Genomic DNA, 21037 nt, shown 5'->3' with positions numbered 1-21037 from the left:
CATCTGGGGAATTACTCACTTTGAAAACTCAAGCCTGTTCTGGAAATGAATCATTGGGACAATGAAGGGAAACGAGGAGAATTTCTGGGATTCTAGACCATGAAACAGTACAGCGCAGTACAGGCCCTTCGGCCCTCAATGTTGTGCCGACCTTTTATCCTTCTCTAAGATCAAACTAACCTCCATATTCTTCATTGTACTATCTTCTATGTGTCTATCCAAGAGTCACTTAATTGTTCCTAAAGTATCTGACTCTACTGCCATTAGTCTGTGTGTAAAGAACTCTGTTCGTCACACTGCCAAGGTTCCTGCCTTTCACCCTGTATTCTGCATTCAAATTTACCTTCCAAACTGAATCACTTCACACTTTTCCGGGTTGAACTCCATCTGCCACTTCTCAGCCCAGCCCTACATCCTGTCAGTGTCCCATTACAACCTCCACACGAGCCACAGCTCCACCAAACTTGGTGTCATTGACAGACTTGCTATCCCACCCTTCCACTTCCTCATCCATAAAAATCACTAAGAGCAGAGCTCCCAGAGCCGATCCCTGCTGAACACCACTGGTCACCAAGCTCCAGACTGAGTACCTTTCATCTACTACCACCCTCTGTCTTCTATGGGTCAGGCAATTCTGTATCCAGACAGACAGATTTCCCTGTATCCCTTGGCTCCTTACCTTCTGAATGAGACTACCATGGGGAACCTTATCAAATGCCTTACTAAAATCCATGTACACCACATCCACTGCTCTACCTTCATCAATGTATTTTGTCACATTCCCCCAAGAATTCAGTACAGTTTGTGAGGTATGACCTACCCCTCACAAAGCCATGCTGACTACCTCTAATCAAACTATGGTTTTCCAAGTCATCAATTCTCTACCTGGTTAAAGTGACAATCCAGCTTTGTTAGAATTAAGTAAAAAAGAAACACAGGGAATGAATGTGTTTTTAAAAGTTGATGCATTCTGCCAGCTGGTCACTGCCGCATTCCCACATCCAAGTGCTTATATCTGTCAGCTTCCTTGTGTCAAACAAGCAGTGACTCTAAACTCATAAATAAATGTTACATGGGACGGAAATAATGTACATTTGGGGAAATCAATTAACCAATCTCCAGGCAACACCATCGATGGCCTTGAAACAATATCAACGTTGACCATCTGAGAACAGTGAAGTGCCCAAGTCAGGCTTCATGTCCTGGTCACTCTCCACAGTGAATCACTGAATGTGATGGGTTGAATTAGGCTAGAACTGGGGCCTGAGTGAAAAGAACCCCTCCCCCACACCGGTCAACTTAGGAGAGCCAGAAGGGGGCATGAGAAAGCTTTAACGGGAGGGGCAAGGAAAACCCTTACCCTGGGTGAGGAACACGTGGGGGTAGGGGAGGGAACTTGCCCCGGAGTGAGAGGAAGTAGGGGAGAGCCTTAATGCATACTTTGCTTCAGTACTCACTGGTGAGAGGGACTTTGTTTGTGAGGACAGCATGAGACAGGCTGATATACTCAAACAGGTTGATGTTAGGAAGGTGCTGAAAAATTTTGAAAAACATAAGGATAGCTAAATCCCCTGGGCCAGACAGGATATACCCAAGGTTACTGCAGGAAGTGAGGGAAGAGATTGCTGCACTTTTAACAGTGGTTTTTGTGTCCTCATTGTCCAATGGAGTAGTGCTAGATGATTGGAGAGTGTCAAATGTTATACTCTTGTTCAAGAAAGGGAATAGGGATAATCCTGAGAGTTACAGACCAGTCAGTGGTGTGCAAAGTCTTGGAGAGAACTCTGAGAGACAGGATTTATGATTACTTGGAAAACTATAGTTTGATTCAAGATAGTCAGCATGGCTTCATGAGGGGCAGGCCATACCTCACAAACCTTATTGAATTCTTTGAGGATGCGACAAAATATGTTAATCAAGGTAGAGCAGTGGATGTGGTGTACATGGATTTTAGTAAGGCATTTGATAAGGTTCCCCACAGTAGTCGCATTCAGAAAGTAACGAGGCATGGGATACAGGGAAATCTCTCTGTCTGGATACAGAATTGCCTGACCCATAGAAGACAGAGGGTGGTGGTAGTTGGAAGGTATTCAATCTGGAGCTTGGTGACCAGTGGTGTTCAGCAGGGATCGGCTCTGGGAGCTCTGCTCTTTGTGATTTTTGTAAATGACTTGTATGAGAAAATGGAGGGGTGGTCTAGTAAGTTTGCCGATGACATGAAGGTTGGTGGAGTGGTGGATAGTGTGGAGGGCTGTTGGAGGTTGCACTGGGACATTGACAGGATGCAGAACAGGGCTGAGAAGTAGCAGATGGAGTTTAACCTGGAAAAGTGTGAAGTTGTTCACTTTGTAAGGTCGAATTTAAATGCAGGATAGAGGGTTTCAGGCAGCATATCCTGCAGCTCTATACAGTTAGACCACACTTGGAATACGGTGTTAGGTTCTGGTCACCTCCTTATAGGAAGGATGTGGAAGCTTTAGAGAGGGTACAGAGGAGATTTACCAGGATACTGCCTGGATTGGAGGGTGTGTCTTATGAAGAAAGGTTGAGGGAACGAGGGCTTTTCTCATTGGACTGAGGAAAATTAAGAGGTGATTTGATAGAGATGTACAAGATGTTGAGGCAAAGATAGAGTAGATAGAGACTTTTTTCCCAGGGTGGAAAAATCTATCATGAAGGAGCATAATTTTAAGGTAATTGAGGAAGGTTTAGGGAAGATGTCAGAGGTGGGTTCTTTACACAGAGAATGATGGGTGTGTGGAATGCACTGCCAGCAGGGTAATAAAGTCAGATACATTAGGGACATTTAAGCCACTCTTGGATAGGCACTTGGAAGATAGTACAATGATGGGTATGTAGGTTAGTCTGATCTTAGAGTAGGATAGAAGGCTGGCACAACATCAAGGGCCGAAGGGTCTGTACTGTGCTGTACTGTTCTATGTTCTAGCTCTACACTTCTCTTTCTGCTGCTCTGCATCCCCCTCTCTTTACTGACAAGTCCCACCTCTCTACCAACAGATCTCCACCTTTTCCTCCTGGCCAATTCCCCACTGAGAGCTCTCTCTCTCGGTCAATCAGCGATTCTCCACCTCTGTCTGCTGACAGCTCACTCACTCTCTCCCGACAGCTTCCTCGCTCTTGCTCCCTCTGGCCAGCTGTCCCTCTCTCTCTCTCTCTCTCTCTGTGGACAGCGCCATTCTCTCCTGTACACTCTCCCCAATGAGAGCTCTTCCTCAGCTGTATCAAAGCTCACCTCCTCTATACCATTGTCTCTCTACCAACAGCTGTCCCCTTCTCTACTGGCTGTTGTCCCTCTCTCAACTGACAGATGCCCTTCCCTCTCTTCCCCTCAGCTGCTCCCTCACTGCCCTGGTTCTGCATCCTCACTGACAGCTCTCTCTCATTCTAACAGCTCCCTCCTCTTCCAACCACTCCCTCTCTCTGACAGCACTCCCTCCCTAACAACTGCTTCCCCTCTCTATCTAGGTCTCCCCATCTCTCTCCCAATATGACATCCCTGTCCTGATGTCACCACCCTCTTACCCAAACACCAACATTCTTACTACACTGGGTGTGTTTTCAAAATGTCTTTGACAATTGGGAAGACTTTTCTGGGAGTAGAAATTATCACAAGAGATTATTTGAAATCTTTGACTAAAGCTACTCAAGAGTTAGCAGATAAATTTAAGGCACGCAAGATCTTGTAAGGATGAGATATTTAATTATGCAGCATTTAGACTTATAAGCACGGAGACCTCAGATTGAAATGTCGCCATGAGAATTAGCTAGAATTCAGTTGTAAATGAATCAAAAGCTTGAACTTGAGAAGGAAGGGGAACTGGAAATAAGAAAGCTTAAATTGTAAAGTGAGAGAAAGATAAACAAAGAGGAATGTAAAGGGAAATGGTATTAAAGCTTTAATCTCCAAAGGGAGAGAGAAAACATCACAGACTCAGATAACATGCATCTTGGAAGCCAGCGCAGTGGTAGCAAGAAATGTAAGGATGCGGGCCCTAGGCACCCTTACTGCACTGTCAGCTATCAGTAGCAGCAGAATTATCCTCAAACACAACCTGCAATGTTGCAGTCACCAGTCTACCAATGCCATCAAAGCCGGAGAGCAGCTTGGTTCAGTGAGAGGATTCGATTCCCTACAGTGTGGAAACAGGCCCTTCGGCCCAACCAGTCCACATCACACCCATTTCCCCTCTGACTAATGCACCTAACACTGCGGGCAATTTAGCACGGTCAATTCATCTGGCCTGACCATCTTTGGACTGTGGGAGGAAACCGGAGCACCCGGAGGAAACCCACACAGACACGGGGAGAATGTGCAAACTCCACACAGATGGTTGCCCGAGGCAGGAATCGAAACTGGGACCCTGGTGCTGTGAGGCAGCGGTACTAACCACTGAGCCACTGTGATGTGCAGGAGACCATGCTAAGAGCAGCACCAGGCACTCCTAAAAGTGAGGCCAACCTGGTAAAGCTACAAAACAGGACTGCTTTCTTGCCAAACAGCACAAGAAACAAATACAGAGAGGACTAAGTAAGTCCATAACCGATGGATCAGATCTAAGCTCTGCAATCCTACCACATCTAGTCATGAATGGTGAGGGATAATTAAATAACTCCTTGGAGGAGGAGCCTCTACACGTGGAAGCCCAGAATATTAGTGCAAAAGATAAGGTTGAAGCATTTGTCACAGAAGTGCCAAACAGATGATCAATTAGATTACTTACAGTGCGGAAACAGGCCCTTCGGCCCAAGAAGTCCACACTGACCCTCCGAAGGCCAACCCACCCAGACCCAATCCCCTACATTTACCCCCTCACCTAACACTATGGGCAATTTAGCACAGCCAATTCACCTAACCTGCACATCTTTGGACTGTGGGAGGAAACCCACACAGACACGAGGAGAATGTGCAAACTCCACACAGACGCCAAAAGAGAAAATGCTGGAAAATCTCATCAGGTCTGGCAGCATCTGTAAGGAGAGAAAAGAGCGGACGTTTTGAGTCTAACTCACCCTTTGTCAAAGGGTCACACAGTCAGTCACCTGAGGTGGGAATTGAACCCAGGTCTCTGGCACTGTGAGGCATCAGTGCTAACCACTGAGCCACCAGGCTGCCCATTCTGGGATCCTCTGGGAGTCCCCTTGTCTCCTAAACCCGGGTGTCAGTCTTTGGCTAATTTGATTGGATTTGTGATAACAAAAATTAACTGAAGGCACTGGATAGCAAAGGCTATTGGCTGATGCTTCTGTACTAACGGCTCCCTCTCTCGCTAGTAACAGTTCCCCCATCCTACATTCCCTCCATTTCCTGCTACCATTGCGCTGGCCTCCAAGGTCTGCATGTAGCAGTGACATTCTGAAGCTGAGGTCAGTGGTTCTGCACGCTGACTGGAGTGCACCGACCCTCCAAGCGACTGGAGGGAATACTGCCCTCGTCTTTAATGACTCTTCCCCTTCAACAACAACATTTTGGATATACTGACAACAAAATTAAGAAGCTTCAAAAGCAAACCTTCATTTACACTGAGGTTGGCAACAGGTCTGGGGTACTCAGTCACCCTTGCCAAGCTCACCTTCATAACCAAACATAGAACATAGAACATAGAACAATACAGCACAGAACAGGCCCTTCGGCCCACGATGTTGTGCCGAACTTCTATCCTAGATTAAGCACCCATCCATGTACCTATCCAAATGCCGCTTAAAGGTCGCCAATGAATCTGACTCTACCACTCCCACGGGCAGCGCATTCCATGCCCCCACCACTCTCTGGGTAAAGAACCCACCCCTGACATCTCCCCTATACCTTCCACCCTTCACCTTAAATTTATGTCCCCTTGTAACACTCTGTTGTACCCGGGGAAAAAGTTTCTGACTGTCTACTCTATCTATTCCTCTGATCATCTTATAAACCTCTATCAAGTCACCCCTCATCCTTCGCCGTTCCAACGAGAAAAGGCCGAGAACTCTCAACCTATCCTCGTACGACCTACTCTCCATTCCAGGCAACATCCTGGTAAATCTTCTCTGCACCCTCTCCAAAGCTTCCACATCTTTCCTAAAGTGAGGCGACCAGAACTGCACACAGTACTCCAAATGTGGCCTAACCAAAGTCCTGTACAGCTGCAACATCACCTCACGACTCTTGAATTCAATCCCTCTGCTAATGAACGATAATACTCCATAGGCCTTCTTACAAACTCTATCCACCTGAGTGGCAACCTTCAAAGATCTATGTACATAGACCCCAAGATCCCTCTGTTCCTCCACCTGACCAAGAACCCTACCATTAACCCTGTATTCCGCATTCTTATTTGTTCTTCCAAAATGGACAACCTCACACTTGGCAGGGTTGAACTCCATCTGCCACTCCTCAGCCCAGCTCTGCATCATATCGAAGTCCCTCTGCAGCCGACAACAGCCCTCCTCAATTTGCATGTCGAAGGGATGTAGAATACCTCTCGTCTCATCAGGTTTTGGAAAGCCTTTGCAATGTTAGCTCTCTGCCCCTCCTCCATTTAACACGAACTAGCTTACCTTCTGCAATTGCACATATTACAGATTAAAACACCCTTTTATGTTCTTTAGGGAACTGACCACCATTCATGGGCAAGAGCATGAGGTTAAGGACTGACTGTGGAGTGAGATAAGTGATACAAGGACAGGGAAGGGACAGAGACACTGTGGAGCTGAACCACGTCGCTCTCATTTCTCTCGATTGTGGATATAATTAGCTGGGTAATCGCGGTTTTAAATGTGTGAGTTAAACAGTGTCACCAACAAACACTTTTTAAACACAGTTATCAATAACTAATGAGTCACTTTGGTATTTTTAGCTAATTTCCATTTCCAGATTTTATAACTGTTATTTGTTTTTATTTGAACTGATGATATTTGTGACCCACTGTGTGTAATCTGGATGTACGTTCTGTGTTCCTGAGCAGATGCTGTTAGCATGTTGTGTTTCTGGTGTAAGTGTGTTGTGTTTCTGTGCACAAACTGTCCCTGTGCATATGTGTATTTCACTGCATATTCGCAGTGTTACATAATGAAGCTGTGACATCTGACAGTCACTGTCTAATACTCATGTTATAGGGACAGCATTTTGTCGCTTTCATGTTCAGACAGATGGTAAATTGAAACCTCAACTGTATTGTCCTTACTCTGTCCTCACTCAGTGAAACAGGAAGTGTAAAACTGTAAGGTTAGAATGTAACTGTTTTGCTTTCACTCGACTCCTTCTGCCTTTCCACACATTGATTCCCAGATGCCAATGCTGTCTGTGTACAAATGGCCAGAGACTCCCTTGATGTCACAGTAAATGCACCAGTGTCGACAGGGGTAGTGCCAGAAGATTGGAGGGTAACAAACATTGTCCCCTTGTTCAAGGAGGGGAGTACAGACAACCCTGGGAATTATAGAGCAGTGAGCCTTACTTCAGTTGTGGATCAAGTGTTGGAAAAGGTTATAAGAGATAGGATTTATAATCATCTGGAAAGGAATAGGTTGATTAGGGTATAGTCAACATGGCCTTGTGAAGGGTAGGTTGTACCTCAGAAACCTTATTGAGTTCTCTGAGAAGGTGACCATGGGGTGGATGAGGGTAAAGTGGTCGATATAGTGTATATGGATTTCAGTAAGGTATTTGATAAGGTTCCCTGTGGTATGCTGAAAATACGGAGGGTGTTTTGGAGGTTTGGATCAGAAATTGGCTAGCTGAAAGAAGACAGAGGATGGTGGTCGATGGGAAATGTTCATCCTGGAGTTCAGTTGTGAATGGTGTACCGCAAGGATCTGTTTTGGGTCCACTGCTGTTTGTCATGTTTATAAATGACCTGGCTGAAGGCTTAGAAGGATGGGTTAGTAAATTTGCAGATGACACGAAGGTCGGTGGAGTTGTGGATAGTGACGAAGGATGTTGTAGATTACAGAGAGACATAGATAAGCTGCAGAGCTGGGCTGAGAGGTGGCAAATGGAGTTTAATGTGGAAAAGTGTGAGGTGATTCATTTTGGAAGGAGCAACAGGAATACAGAGTACTGGGCTAATGGTAAGATTCTTCGCAGTGTAGGTGATCAGAGAGATCTCAGTGTCCATGTAACAGATCCTTGAAAGTTGCCACCCAGGTTGACAGGGTTGTTAAGAAGGCATCCAGTGTTTTAGCTTTTATTAATAGAGGGATCGAGTTCCTGAACCAGGAGGTTATGCTACAGCTGTACAAAACTCTGGTGCGGCCGCACTGGTGTATTGTGTACAGTTCTGGTCACCACATTATAAGAAGGTTGGGGAAGCTTTGGAAAGGGTGCAGAGGAGATTTACTAAGATGTTGCCTGGTATGGAGGGAAGGTCTTACGATGAAAGGCTGAGGGACTTGAGGCTGTTTTTGTTGGAGAGAAGAAGGTTGAGAGAAGGGTGACTTAATAGAGATGCATAAAATAATCAGAGGATTAGATAGGGTGGACAGGGAGAGCCGTGTTCCTCAGATGGTGAAGGCTAACACAAGGGGACATAGCTTTAAATTGAGGGATGATAGATATAGGACAGATATCAGAGGTAGTTTCTTCACTCAGAGAGTAGTCGGGGCATGGAACACACTGCCTGCAACAGGAGTAGAGTCACCAACTTTAAAGATCAGAGTGGTGCTGGAAAAGCACAGCAGGTCAGGCAGCATCCGAGGAGCAGGAGAATCGATGTTTTGGGCAGGACCCCTTCATCAGGAATGATTTCCCTGCCCCTTTGGATACTGCCTGACCTGCTGTGCTTTTCCAGCACCACTCTCTAATCTTGACTCTAATCTCCAGTGTCTGTAGTCCTCACTTTTGCCTGGCCAACTTTAAAGGTATTTAAATGGTTGTTGGATAAATATAGGGATGAAAATGGAATGGTGTAGGTTAGACGGGCTTCAGATCGGTTTTACAGGTCGGTGTAACACTGAGGGCTGAAGGGCTTGGACTGGGCTGTAATCCTCTATGTTCTACTTGTTGGGATACTGACTCATAAAGACCAGAAGGTGCTAAGATAAACCCCAATTCTGACCTGAGCTGACTCAGGCCATATAGCCCCAACAGCTGGATTCTACAGTTATTCCCAGAATCCCTGGGCTAGGGAGGTGGATAAATCAGACAAGGTCACTACCTCAGAAAGCAACTTCACAGTCCACGACCACTTCCACTGAACAGAACAGGGAGAGTAGATGCCTGGGAACACCACTCCTTCCAAGTCACTCGCCATCCTAACTTGGAAATATATCGTTGTTCATTTCGTGTCACTGGGTCAAAATCCTGGAATTCTGTCCCTAGCAGCGTTGTGGGTGAGCCCACAGCAGGAGGACAGCAGCGGTTCAAGAATGCAGCTCACCTTCCCCCACCCCCCCCCACCATCTCAAAGGCAACTTGGGATGGGTAATAAATGCCGGGCCCAACCAGCAATGCCCACATCCCACAAATGAATTGAAGAAATGATTTGATCCCACTGTTGGATTTATCCCAAGGACCGAATTGTTATACAGCTCAGTTGCTGAAATAATCAGCTTTAAGACAAAGATTTGAGAGATTGCCGTTGTTGCTAATGGGAATGGCTTTCACAGGGAAAAGGTTTCTTTGGGATCAACAGTGGCCACACTATCATTACATAACAATATGTAAAACTCCCAACTGAACCTCAAAGTAATGACACAAAGTTAAATCAAATGCAATCTAAAGTCTTTGCAGAGTAATACTATTCAGTTGTTGGCCTGATTCATAAACTATCCTTAACTTTCAATCATTTTTCATTGTAACCTTGCATCAATTTTATCACACCCTCATTGAAATTTCCCTCCCATTCCTTCAAAACTATGAACACCGCAGACTATCTCAAACCTGTGCAGCTAGTGATCTCTCAACCTTTGGCCACAGCTTCCTCTTCCAATCTATGGGCTATTAAAATTCAAAGCTGCCATAAGCTAACCAATACTGGCACAACCTTGGCATCATTCCATCACTGGGAAATGAAATGCCTGCCCTTTTCAGCTAGGTGTCTTCGGAGGGACAAGGTGTTCATCATTTTTGCTATCCCCAGTCTCACACACACGCACACACACACACACACACAATCTGCCTATCCAGTGAGGAAAGGTCAACAACGATAATACTCCGGGAAATTCAAAACCGTTCCAAACACATCAGTAGTTGAGAGCACAGGAAGAGAGGCTTTAGAGGTGTACCAAGTGATGGGGCATGTAGCTGAAGGTGGAGCAAGTGATGGAAAATTCAGGAGGGCAATAAAACTAATGGCAGAGAGAGTCCAGGTGAGAGGTGGACCCAGACACTGAGAGGAATGAGATAGACCCAGTGTCAGAAAATTGATTGATTTATTGTCACGTGCACCAAAGTACAGTGAAAAGCTTTGTTTATGAGCAGGACAGGCAGATCATACAAAGCAAGGATGTACAGACAAAAAGACTTAGTCAGAGGCAGCCAGGTTCTGGATGTAGGTTTGCTCGCTGAGCTGGAAGGTTCACTTTCAGACGTTTCGTCACCATACTGGGTAACATCTTCAGTGAACCTCTGGATGAAGCACTGCTGATGATTCCTGATTTCTATTTATATGTTTGGGGTTCTTTGGATTGGTGATGTCATTTCCTGTTCTTTTTCTCAGAGGGTAATAAAGGGGGTCCAAGTCAATGTGTTTGCGGATGGTGTTCCGGTTGGAATGCCATGCTTCAAGGAATTCTCATGCATGTCTCTCTTTGGCTTGTCCTAGGATGGATGTGTTGTCCCAGTCAAAGTGGTGTCCTTCCTCATCTATTAGTAAGGATACTAGTGAGGGTGAGTCATGTCTTTTTGTGGCTCGTTGGTGTTCATGTATCCTGGGGGCTAGTTTTCTGCCTGTCTATCCAATGTAGTGTTTGTTACAGTCCTTGCATGGTATTTTGTAAATGACGTTAGTTTTGCTCATTGTCTGTATCGGGCCTTTCAAGTTCATTAGCTGCTGTTTTCGTGTGTTGGTAGGTTTGTGGGCTACCATGATGCTAAGGCGTCTGAGTAGTCTGGCAGCCATTTCTGAGATGTCTTTGATATAGGGGAGAGTGGCTACGGGTTAAAAAACGCTAACCACTGAGCCACCATGTCAACAGTAAGAAAGGATATAGGAGAGAGGTGGGGTCAGTGATGGAGGATGTGGGAGAGAGATGGGGCCAGTGATGGAGGATGGAGGAGAGAGATGGGGCCAGTGATGGAGGATGGAGGAGAGAGATGGGGCCACTGATGGGGGATGGAGGAGAGAGATGGGGCCAGTGATGGAGGATGGAGGAGTGAGATGGGGCCAGTGATGGGGGATGGAGGAGAGAGATGGGGCCAGTGATGGGGGATGGAGGAGAGAGATGGGGTCAGTGATGGAGGATGGAGGAGTGAGATGGGGCCAGTGATGGAGGATGGAGGAGAGAGATGGGGCCAGTGATGGAGGATGGAGGAGAGAGATGGGGCCAGTGATGGGGGATGGAGGAGAGAGATGGGGCCAGTGATGGAGGATGGAGGAGTGAGATGGGGCCAGTGATGGGGGATGGAGGAGTGAGATGGGGCCAGTGATGGGGGATGGAGGAGAGAGATGGGGCCCGTGATGGAGGATGGAGGAGAGAGATGGGGCCAGTGATGGGGGATGGAGGAGTGAGATGGGGCCAGTGATGGGGGATGGAGGAGAGAGATGGGGCCAGTGATGGGGGATGGAGGAGTGAGATGGGGCCAGTGATGGGGGATGGAGGAGAGAGATGGGGCCAGTGATGGGGGATGGAGGAGTGAGATGGGGCCAGTGATGGAGGATGGAGGAGAGAGATGGGGCCAGTGATGGGGGATGGAGGAGGGAGATGGGGCCAGTGATGGAGGATGGAGGAGTGAGATGGGGCCAGTGATGGTGGATGGAGGAGTGAGATGGGGCCCGTGATGGAGGATGGAGGAGAGAGATGGGGCCAGTGATGGGGGATGGGGGAGTGAGATGGGGCCAGTGATGGAGGATGGAGGAGAGCGATGGGGCCAGTGATGGGGGATGGAGGAGTGAGATGGGGCCAGTGATGGAGGATGGAGGAGTGAGATGGGGCCAGTGATGGGGGATGGAGGAGTGAGATGGGGCCAGTGATGGGGGATGGAGGAGTGAGATGGGGCCAGTGATGGGGGATGGAGGAGTGAGATGGGGCCAGTGATGGAGGATGGAGGAGTGAGATGGGGCCAGTGATGGGGGATGGAGGAGTGAGATGGGGCCAGTGATGGGGGATGGAGGAGTGAGATGGGGCCAGTGATGGAGGATGGAGGAGTGAGATGGGGCCAGTGATGGAGGATGGAGGAGTGAGATGGGGCCAGTGATGGAGGATGGAGGAGAGAGATGGGGCCAGTGATGGAGGATGGAGGAGAGAGATGGGGCCAGTGATGGGGGATGGAGGAGAGAGATGGGGCCAGTGATGGGGGATGGAGGAGAGAGATGGGGCCAGTGATGGGGGATGGAGGAGAGAGATGGGGCCAGTGATGGAGGATGGAGGAGTGAGATGGGGCCAGTGATGGGGGATGGAGGAGTGAGATGGGGCCAGTGATGGAGGATGGAGGAGTGAGATGGGGCCAGTGATGGAGGATGGAGGAGTGAGATGGGGCCAGTGATGGAGGATGGAGGAGAGCGATGGGGCCAGTGATGGGGGATGGAGGAGTGAGATGGGGCCAGTGATGGAGGATGGAGGAGTGAGATGGGGCCAGTGATGGGGGATGGAGGAGTGAGATGGGGCCAGTGATGGGGGATGGAGGAGTGAGATGGGGCCAGTGATGGGGGATGGAGGAGTGAGATGGGGCCAGTGATGGAGGATGGAGGAGTGAGATGGGGCCAGTGATGGGGGATGGAGGAGAGAGATGGGGCCAGTGACGGGAGATGGAGGAGTGAGATGGGGCCAGTGATGGAGGATGGAGGAGTGAGATGGGGCCAGTGATGGAGGATGGAGGAGTGAGATGGGGCCAGTGATGGAGGATGGAGGAGAGAGATGGGGCCAGTGATGGGAATGGAGGAGAGAGATGGGGCCAGTGATGGGGGATGGAGGAGAGAGATGGGGCCAGTGATGGGGGATGGAGGAGAGAGATGGGGCCAGTGATGGGGGATGGAGGAGAGAGATGGGGCCAGTGATGGAGGATGGAGGAGTGAGATGGGGCCAGTGATGGGGGATGGAGGAGTGAGATGGGGCCAGTGATGGAGGATGGAGGAGTGAGATGGGGCCAGTGATGGAGGATGGAGGAGTGAGATGGGGCCAGTGATGGAGGATGGAGGAGAGAGATGGGGCCAGTGATGGAGGATGGAGGAGAGAGATGGGGCCAGTGATGGGGGATGGAGGAGAGAGATGGGGCCAGTGATGGGGGATGGAGGAGAGAGATGGGGCCAGTGATGGGGGATGGAGGAGAGAGATGGGGCCAGTGATGGAGGATGGAGGAGTGAGATGGGGCCAGTGATGGGGGATGGAGGAGAGAGATGGGGCCAGTGATGGAGGATGGAGGAGTGAGATGGGGCCAGTGATGGGGGATGGAGGAGTGAGATGGGGCCAGTGATGGAGGATGGAGGAGAGAGATGGGGCCAGTGATGGAGGATGGAGGAGAGAGATGGGGCCAGTGATGGAGGATGGAGGAGTGAGATGGGGCCAGTGATGGAGGAGGGAGATGGGGCCAGTGATGGGGGATGGAGGAGAGAGATGGGGCCAGTGATGGAGAATGTTGGAGAGAGATGGGGCCAGTGATGGAGGATGGAGGAGAGAGATGGGGCCAGTGATGGAGGATGTTGGAGAGAGATGGGGCCAGTGATGGAGGATAGAGGAGTGAGATGGGGTCAGTGATGGAGGATGGAGGAGTGAGATGGGGCCAGTGATGGAGGATGGAGGAGAGAGATGGGGCCAGTGATGGAGGATGGAGGAGAGAGATGGGGCCAGTGATGGGGGATGGAGGAGAGAGATGGGGCCAGTGATGGAGGATGGAGGAGTGAGATGGGGCCAGTGATGGAGGATGGAGGAGTGAGATGGGGCCAGTGATGGAGGATGGAGGAGAGAGATGGGGCCAGTGATGGAGGAGGGAGGAGTGAGATGGGGCCAGTGATGGGGGATGGAGGAGAGAGATTGGGCCAGTGGTGGAGGATGGAGGAGTGAGATGGGGTCAGTGATGGGGGATGGAGGAGTGAGATGGGGTCAGTGATCGAGGATGGAGGAGAGAGATGGGGCCAGTGATGGGGGATGGAGGAGTGAGATGGGGCCAGTGATGGAGGAGGGAGATGGTGCCAGTGATGGAGGATGGAGGAGAGAGATGGGGCCAGTGATGGAGGATGGAGGAGAGAGATGGCGCCAGTGATGGATGATGGAGGAGTGAGATGGGGCCAGTGATGGAGGATGGAGGAGAGAGATGGGGCCAGTGATGGATGATGGAGGAGTGAGATGGGGCCAGTGATGGGGGATGGAGGAGTGAGATGGGGCCAGTGATGGAGGAGTGAGATGGGGCCAGTGATGGGGGATGGAGGAGTGAGATGGGGTCAGTGATGGAGGATGGAGGAGTGAGATGGGGCCAGTGATGGGGGATGGAGGAGAGAGATGGGGCCAGTTATGGGGGATGGAGGAGTGAGATGGGGCCAGTGATGGAGGATGGAGGAGAGCGATGGGGCCAGTGATGGGGAATGGAGGAGAGAGATGGGGCCAGTGATGGGGGATGGAGGAGAGAGATGGGGCCAGTGATGGAGGATGGAGGAGTGAGATGGGGCCAGTGATGGAGGATGGAGGAGTGTGATGGGGCCAGTGATGGGGGATGGAGGAGTGTGATGGGGCCAGTAATGGGGGATGGGGGAGTGAGATGGGGCCAGTGATGGGGGATGGAGGAGTGAGATGGGGCCAGTGATGGGGGATGGAGGAGAGAGATGGGGCCAGTGATGGAGGATGGGGGAGTGAGATGGGGCCAGTGATGGGGGATGGAGGAGTGAGATGGGGCCAGTGATGGGGGATGGAGGAGAGAGATGGGGCCAGTGATGGGGGATGGAGGAGAGAGATGGGGCCAGTGATGGGGGATGGAGGAGAGAGATGGGGCCAGTGATGGAGGATGGAGGAGAGAGATGGGGCCAGTGATGGGGGATGGAGGAGAGAGATGGGGCCAGTGATGGAGGATCGAGGAGTGAGATGGGGCCAGTGATGGAGGATGGAGGAGGGAGATGGGCCAGTGATGGGGGATGGAGGAGATAGATGGGGCCAGTGGTGGAGGATGGAGGAGTGAGATGGGGCCAGTGATGGAGGATGGAGGAGAGAGATGGGGCCAGTGATGGGGGATGGGGGAGTGAGATGGGGCCAGTGATGGAGGATGGAGGAGAGAGATGGGGCCAGTGATGGGGGATGGAGGAGAGAGATGGGGCCAGTGATGGGGGATGGAGGAGAGAGATGGGGCCAGTGATGGAGGATGTTAGAGTGAGATGGGGCCAGTGACGGGAGATGGAGGAGTGAGATGGGGCCAGTGATGGGGGATGGAGGAGTGAGATGGGGCCAGTGATGGGGGATGAAGGAGTGAGATGGGGCCAGTGATGGAGGATGGAGCAGTGAGATGGGGCCAGTGATGGGGGATGGAGGAGTGAGATGGGGCCAGTGATGGAGGATGGAGGAGTGAGATGGGGCCAGTGATGGGGGATGGAGGAGTGAGATGGGGCCAGTGATGGGGGATGGAGGAGTGAGATGGGGCCAGTGATGGAGGATGGAGGAGAGAGATGGGGCCAGTGATGGAGGATCGAGGAGTGAGATGGGGCCAGTGATGGAGGATGGAGGAGTGAGATGGGGCCAGTGATGGGGGATGGAGGAGTGAGATGGGGCCAGTGATGGAGGATGGAGGAGAGAGATGGGGCCAGTGATGGGGGATGGAGGAGTGAGACGGACCCAGTGACATTGTTGTGTCTGAGAGCTTGATGGAATAAATGTTTATAAACACAGAGACTGCTGCGTTGGACACTCGTGGAAATGACACGACCTCTGAATAGAATATGAAGAGGAAGTGAGCTCTCATCACAGGACCGTGCACAGATACACATCCAACAGTTAGCCCTTCCAGATCTGTAACTCGTATCAAACATATGTGTCTTCAATTTGCCGTCCATTTTAGACCCACTGTTGACCGTGTCGTCAATGTCCAATCCGTACTGAGCAAGGGGAACCTGACCTTCGATATAATACCAGTACACGAGGGATCATGGAGGTTACTTGACAATGATCAGGAGCATGAACACTGACATAATTCTCCACCTTCTCAACCACCTTTCAGAGCACCACGTACTGAATGTAACATCAGGTAAACCAGCCGAGCACTGACTGAGATATAAAATATTATTTCTAGTGAATGGTGAGATGCCATGAACCGTCCGCAACTGAAACCTTCTCCCGGTGTCTCAGGACCCTCTCTCCCCGTGTGTCAGGGCCCTCTCTCCCCATGTGTTGGGACCCTCTCTCCCCGTGTGTCAGGACCCTCTCTCCCCGTGTGTCAGGGCCCTCTCTCCCCGTGTGTCAGGACCCTCTCTCCCCGTGTGTCAGGGCCCTCTCTCCCCGTGTGTCAGGGCCCTCTCTCCCCGTGTGTCAGGGCCCTCTCTCCCCGTGTCTCAGGTCCCTCTCTCCCCGTGTCTCAGGGCCCTCTCTCCCCGTGCGTCAGGACCCTCTCTCCCCGTGTCTCAGGGCCCTCTCTCCCCGTGTGTCAGGACCCTCTCTCCCCGTGTCTCAGGGCCCTCTCTCCCCGTGCGTCAGGACCCTCTCTCCCCGTGTCTCAGGGCCCTCTCTCCCCGTGTCTCAGGGCCCTCTCTCCCCGTGTGTCAGGACCCTCTCTCCCCGTGTCTCAGGTCCCTCTCTCCCCGTGTCTCAGGGCCCTCTCTCCCCGTGCGTCAGGACCCTCTCTCCCCGTGTGTCAGGGCCCTCTCTCCCCGTGCGTCAGGACCCTCTCTCCCCATGCGTCAGGGCCCTCTCTCCCCGTGTGTCAGGGTCCTCTCTCCCCGTGTGTCAGGGCCTTCTCTCCCCGTGTGTCAGGGCCCTCCCTCCCCGTGTGTCAGGGCCCTCTCTCCCCGTGTGTCAGGACCCTCTCTCCCCGTGTCTCAGGTCCCTCTCTCCCCGTGCCTCAGGGCCCTCTCTCCCCGTGTGTCAGGGCCCTCTCTCCCCGTGTCTCAGGTCCCTCTCTCCCCGTGCCTCAGGGCCCTCTCTCCCCGTGTGTCAGGGCCCTCTCTCCCCGTGTGTGAAGACCCTCACTCCCCGTGTGTCAGGGCCCTCTCTCCCCGTGTCTCAGGTCCCTCTCTCCCCGTGCCTCAGGGCCCTCTCTCCCCGTGTGTCAGGGCCCTCTCTCCCCGTGTGTGAAGACCCTCACTCCCCGTGTGTCAGGGCCCTCTCTCCCCGTGTGTCAGGACCCTCTCTCCCCGTGTGTCAGGGCCCTCTCTCCCAGTGTGTCAGGACCCACTCTCCCCGTGTCTCAGGTCCCTCTCTCCCCATGTGTCAGGGCTCTCTCTCCCCGTGTGTCAGGGCCCTCTCTCCCCGTGTGTCAGGACCCTCTCTCCCCATGTGTCAGGGCTCTCTCTCCCCATGCGTCAGGACCCTCTCTCCCCGTGTGTCAGGACCCTCTCTCCCCGTGCGTCAGGGCTCTCTCTCCCCGTGCGTCAGGACCCTCTCTCCCCGTGTGTCAGGACCCTCTCTCCCCGTGTCTCAGGGCCCTCTCTCCCCGTGTCTCAGGACCCTCTCTCCCCGTGTCTCAGGGCCCTCTCTCCCCGTGTGTCAGGACCCTCTCTCCCCCTGTCTCTGGACCCTCTCTCCCCGTGCGTCAGGACCCTCTCTCCCCATGCGTCAGGGCCCTCTCTCCCCGTGTGTCAGGGTCCTCTCTCCCCGTGTGTCAGGGCCCTCTCTCCCCGTGTGTCAGGACCCTCTCTCCCCGTGTCTCAGGGCCCTCTCTCCCCGTGTGTCAGGGCCCTCTCTCCCCGTGTCTCAGGACCCTCTCTCCCCGTGTGTCAGGACCCTCTCTCCCCCTGTCTCTGGACCCTCTCTCCCCGTGCGTCAGGACCCTCTCTCCCCATGCGTCAGGGCCCTCTCTCCCCGTGTGTCAGGGTCCTCTCTCCCCGTGCGTCAGGACCCTCTCTCCCCGTGTGTCAGGACCCTCTCTCCCCGTGTCTCAGGGCCCTCTCTCCCCGTGTGTCAGGGCCCTCTCTCCCCGTGTCTCAGGACCCTCTCTCCCCGTGTCTCAGGGCCCTCTCTCCCCGTGCGTCAGGACCCTCTCTCCCCGTGTCTCAGGTCCCTCTCTCCCCGTGTGTCAGGACCCTCTCTCCCCCTGTCTCAGGACCCTCTCTCCCCGTGCGTCAGGGCCATCTCTCCCCATGAGTCAGGGCCCTCTCTCCCCGTGTCTCAGGTCCCTCTCTCCCCGTGCCTCAGGGCCCTCTCTCCCCGTGTGTCAGGGCCCTCTCTCCCCGTGTGTGAGGACCCTCTCTCCCCGTGTGTCAGGGCCCTCTCTCCCCGTGTGTCAGGACCCTCTCTCCCCGTGTGTCAGGGCCCTCTCTCCCCGTGTGTCAGGGCCCTCTCTCCCCGTGTGTCAGTACCCTCTCTCCCCGTGTGTCAGGGCCCTCTCTCCCCGTGTGTGAGGACCCTCTCTCCCTGTGTGTCAGGGCCCTCTCTCCCCGTGTGTCAGGGCTCTCTCTCCCCGTGCGTCAGGACCCTCTCTCCCCGTGTGTCAGGACCCTCTCTTCCCGTGCCTCAGGGCCCTCTCTCCCCGTGTCTCATGACCCTCTCTCCCCGTGTGTCATGGCCCTCTCTCTCCCCGTGCGTCAGGACACTCTCTCCCCGTGTGTCAGGGCTCTCTCTCCCCGTGCGTCAGGACCCTCTCTCCCCGTGTGTCAGGACCCTCTCTCCCCGTGTCTCAGGTCCCTCTCTCCCCGTGTGTCAGGACCCTCTCTCCCCATGCGTCAAGGCCATCTCTCCCCATGTGTCAGGGCCCTCTCTCCCCGTGTGTCAGGACCCTCTCTCCCCCTATCTCAGGTCCCTCTCTCCCCGTGTGTCAGGACCCTCTCTCCCCCTGTCTCAGGTCCCTCTCTCCCCGTGTGTCAGGACCCTCTCTCCCCGTGCGTCAGGGCCCTCTCTCCCCGTGTGTCAGGACCCTCTCTCCCCGTGTCTCAGGGCCCTCTCTCCCCGTGTCTCAGGTCCCTCTCTCCCCCTGTCTCAGGTCCCTCTCTCCCCGTGTGTCAGGGCCCTCTCTCCCCGTGTGTCAGGGCCCTCTCTCCCCGTGTGTCAGGGCCCTCTCTCCCCGTGTGTCACGGCCCTCTCTCCCCGTGCCTCAGGGCCCTCTCTCCCCGTGCGTCAGGGCCCTCTCTCCCTGTGTGTCACTGCCCTTTCTCCCCGTGCCTCAGTGCCCTCTCTCCCCGTGCGTCAGGGCCCTCTCTCCCCGTGCGTCAGGGCCCTCTCTCCCTGTGTGTCACTGCCCTTTCTCCCCGTGTCTCAGGGCCCTCTCTCCCCGTGCGTCAGGGCCCTCTCTCCCCGTGTGTCAGGTCCCTCTCTCCCCCTGGCTCAGGGCCCTCTCTCCCCGTGCCTCAGGGCCCTCTCTCCCCGTGTGTCAGGGCCCTCTCTCCCCGTGTGTCAGGGCCCTCTCTCCCCGTGTATCAGGGTCCTCTCTCCCCGTGTGTCAGGGCCCTCTCTCCCCGTGCCTCAGGGCCCTCTCTCCCCGTGTGTCAGGGCCCTCTCTCCCCGTGTGTCAGGGCCCTCTCTCCCCGTGTGTCAGGGCCCTCTCTCCCCGTGTGTCAGGACCCTCTCTCCCCGTGTGTCAGGGCCCTCTCTCCCCGTGTGTCACGGCCCTCTCTCCCCGTGCCTCAGGGCCCTCTCTCCCCGTGCGTCAGGGCCCTCTCTCCCTGTGTGTCACGGCCCTTTCTCCCCGTGCCTCAGTGCCCTCTCTCCCCGTGCGTCAGGGCCCTTTCTCCCCGTGCCTCAGTGCCCTCTCTCCCCGTGCGTCAGGGCCCTCTCTCCCCGTGCGTCAGGGCCCTCTCTCCCCGTGTGTCAGGACCCTCTCTCCCCGTGTGTCAGGACCCTCTCTCCCCGTGTCTCAGGGCCCTCTCTCCCCGTGTGTCAGGACCCTCTCTCCCCGTGTGTCAGGGCCCTCTCTCCCCGTGTCTCAGGGCCCTCTCTCCCCGTGTGTCAGGGCCCTCTCTCCCCGTGTGTCAGGACCCTCTCTCCCCGTGCCTCAGGACCCTCTCTCCCCGTGTGTCAGGGCCCTCTCTCCCAGTGTCTCAGGGCCCTATCTCCCAGTGTCTCAGGGCCCTCTCTCCCCGTGTGTCAGGGCCCTCTCTCCCCGTGTGTCAGGACCCTCTCTCCCCGTGTGTCGGGACCCTCTCTCCCCGTGTGTCAGGACCCTCTCTCCCCGTGTGTCAGGGCCCTCTCTCCCCGTGTGTCAGGGCCCTCTCTCCCCGTGTGTCAGGGCCCTCTCTCCCCGTGTGTCAGGACCCTCTCTCCCCATGTGTCAGGACCCTCTCTCCCCGTGTGTCAGGACCCTCTCTCCCCGTGTCTCAGGGCCCTATCTCCCAGTGTCTCAGGGCCCTCTCTCCCCGTGTGTCAGGTCCCTCTCTCCCCCTGTCTCAGGGCCCTCTCTCCCCGTGTCTCAGGACCCTCTCTCCCCGTGTGTCAGGGCCCTCTCTCCCCGTGTGTCAGGACCCTCTCTCCCCGTGTGTCAGGACCCTCTCTCCCCGTGTGTCAGGACCCTCTCTCCCCGTGTGTCAGGGCCCTCTCTCCCCGTGTCTCAGGGCCCTCTCTCCCCGTGTGTCAGGACCCTCTCTCCCCGTGTGTCAGGGCCCTCTCTCCCCGTGTGTCAGGACCCTCTCTCCCCGTGTGTCAGGGCCCTCTCTCCCCGTGTGTCAGGACCCTCTCTCCCCGTGTGTCAGGGCTCTCTCTCCCCGTGCGTCAGGACCCTCTCTCCCCGTGTGTCAGGACCCTCTCTCCCCGTGCGTCAGGGCTCTCTCTCCCCGTGCGTCAGGACCCTCTCTCCCCGTGTGTCAGGACCCTCTCTCCCCGTGTC

At 53.8% G+C, this 21037-nt stretch overlaps 1 protein-coding gene across 1 annotated transcript in view; it reads right to left on the bottom strand.

The window, feature by feature from the left end:
• The window catches only part of LOC140453969 (pleckstrin homology domain-containing family O member 1-like), a 61915-nt gene that overhangs the window by 14806 nt on the left and 26072 nt on the right, over positions 1 to 21037 (bottom strand). The gene's annotated exons all lie outside the window — the stretch shown is intronic.

Source organism: Chiloscyllium punctatum, chromosome 28 (assembly GCF_047496795.1).
Source record: "Chiloscyllium punctatum isolate Juve2018m chromosome 28, sChiPun1.3, whole genome shotgun sequence".
In the NCBI taxonomy this organism is placed as follows: Eukaryota; Metazoa; Chordata; class Chondrichthyes; order Orectolobiformes; family Hemiscylliidae; genus Chiloscyllium; species Chiloscyllium punctatum.
Note: the sequence above shows the minus strand (reverse complement) of the source record. Positions and strands in the feature narration are given on the sequence as shown.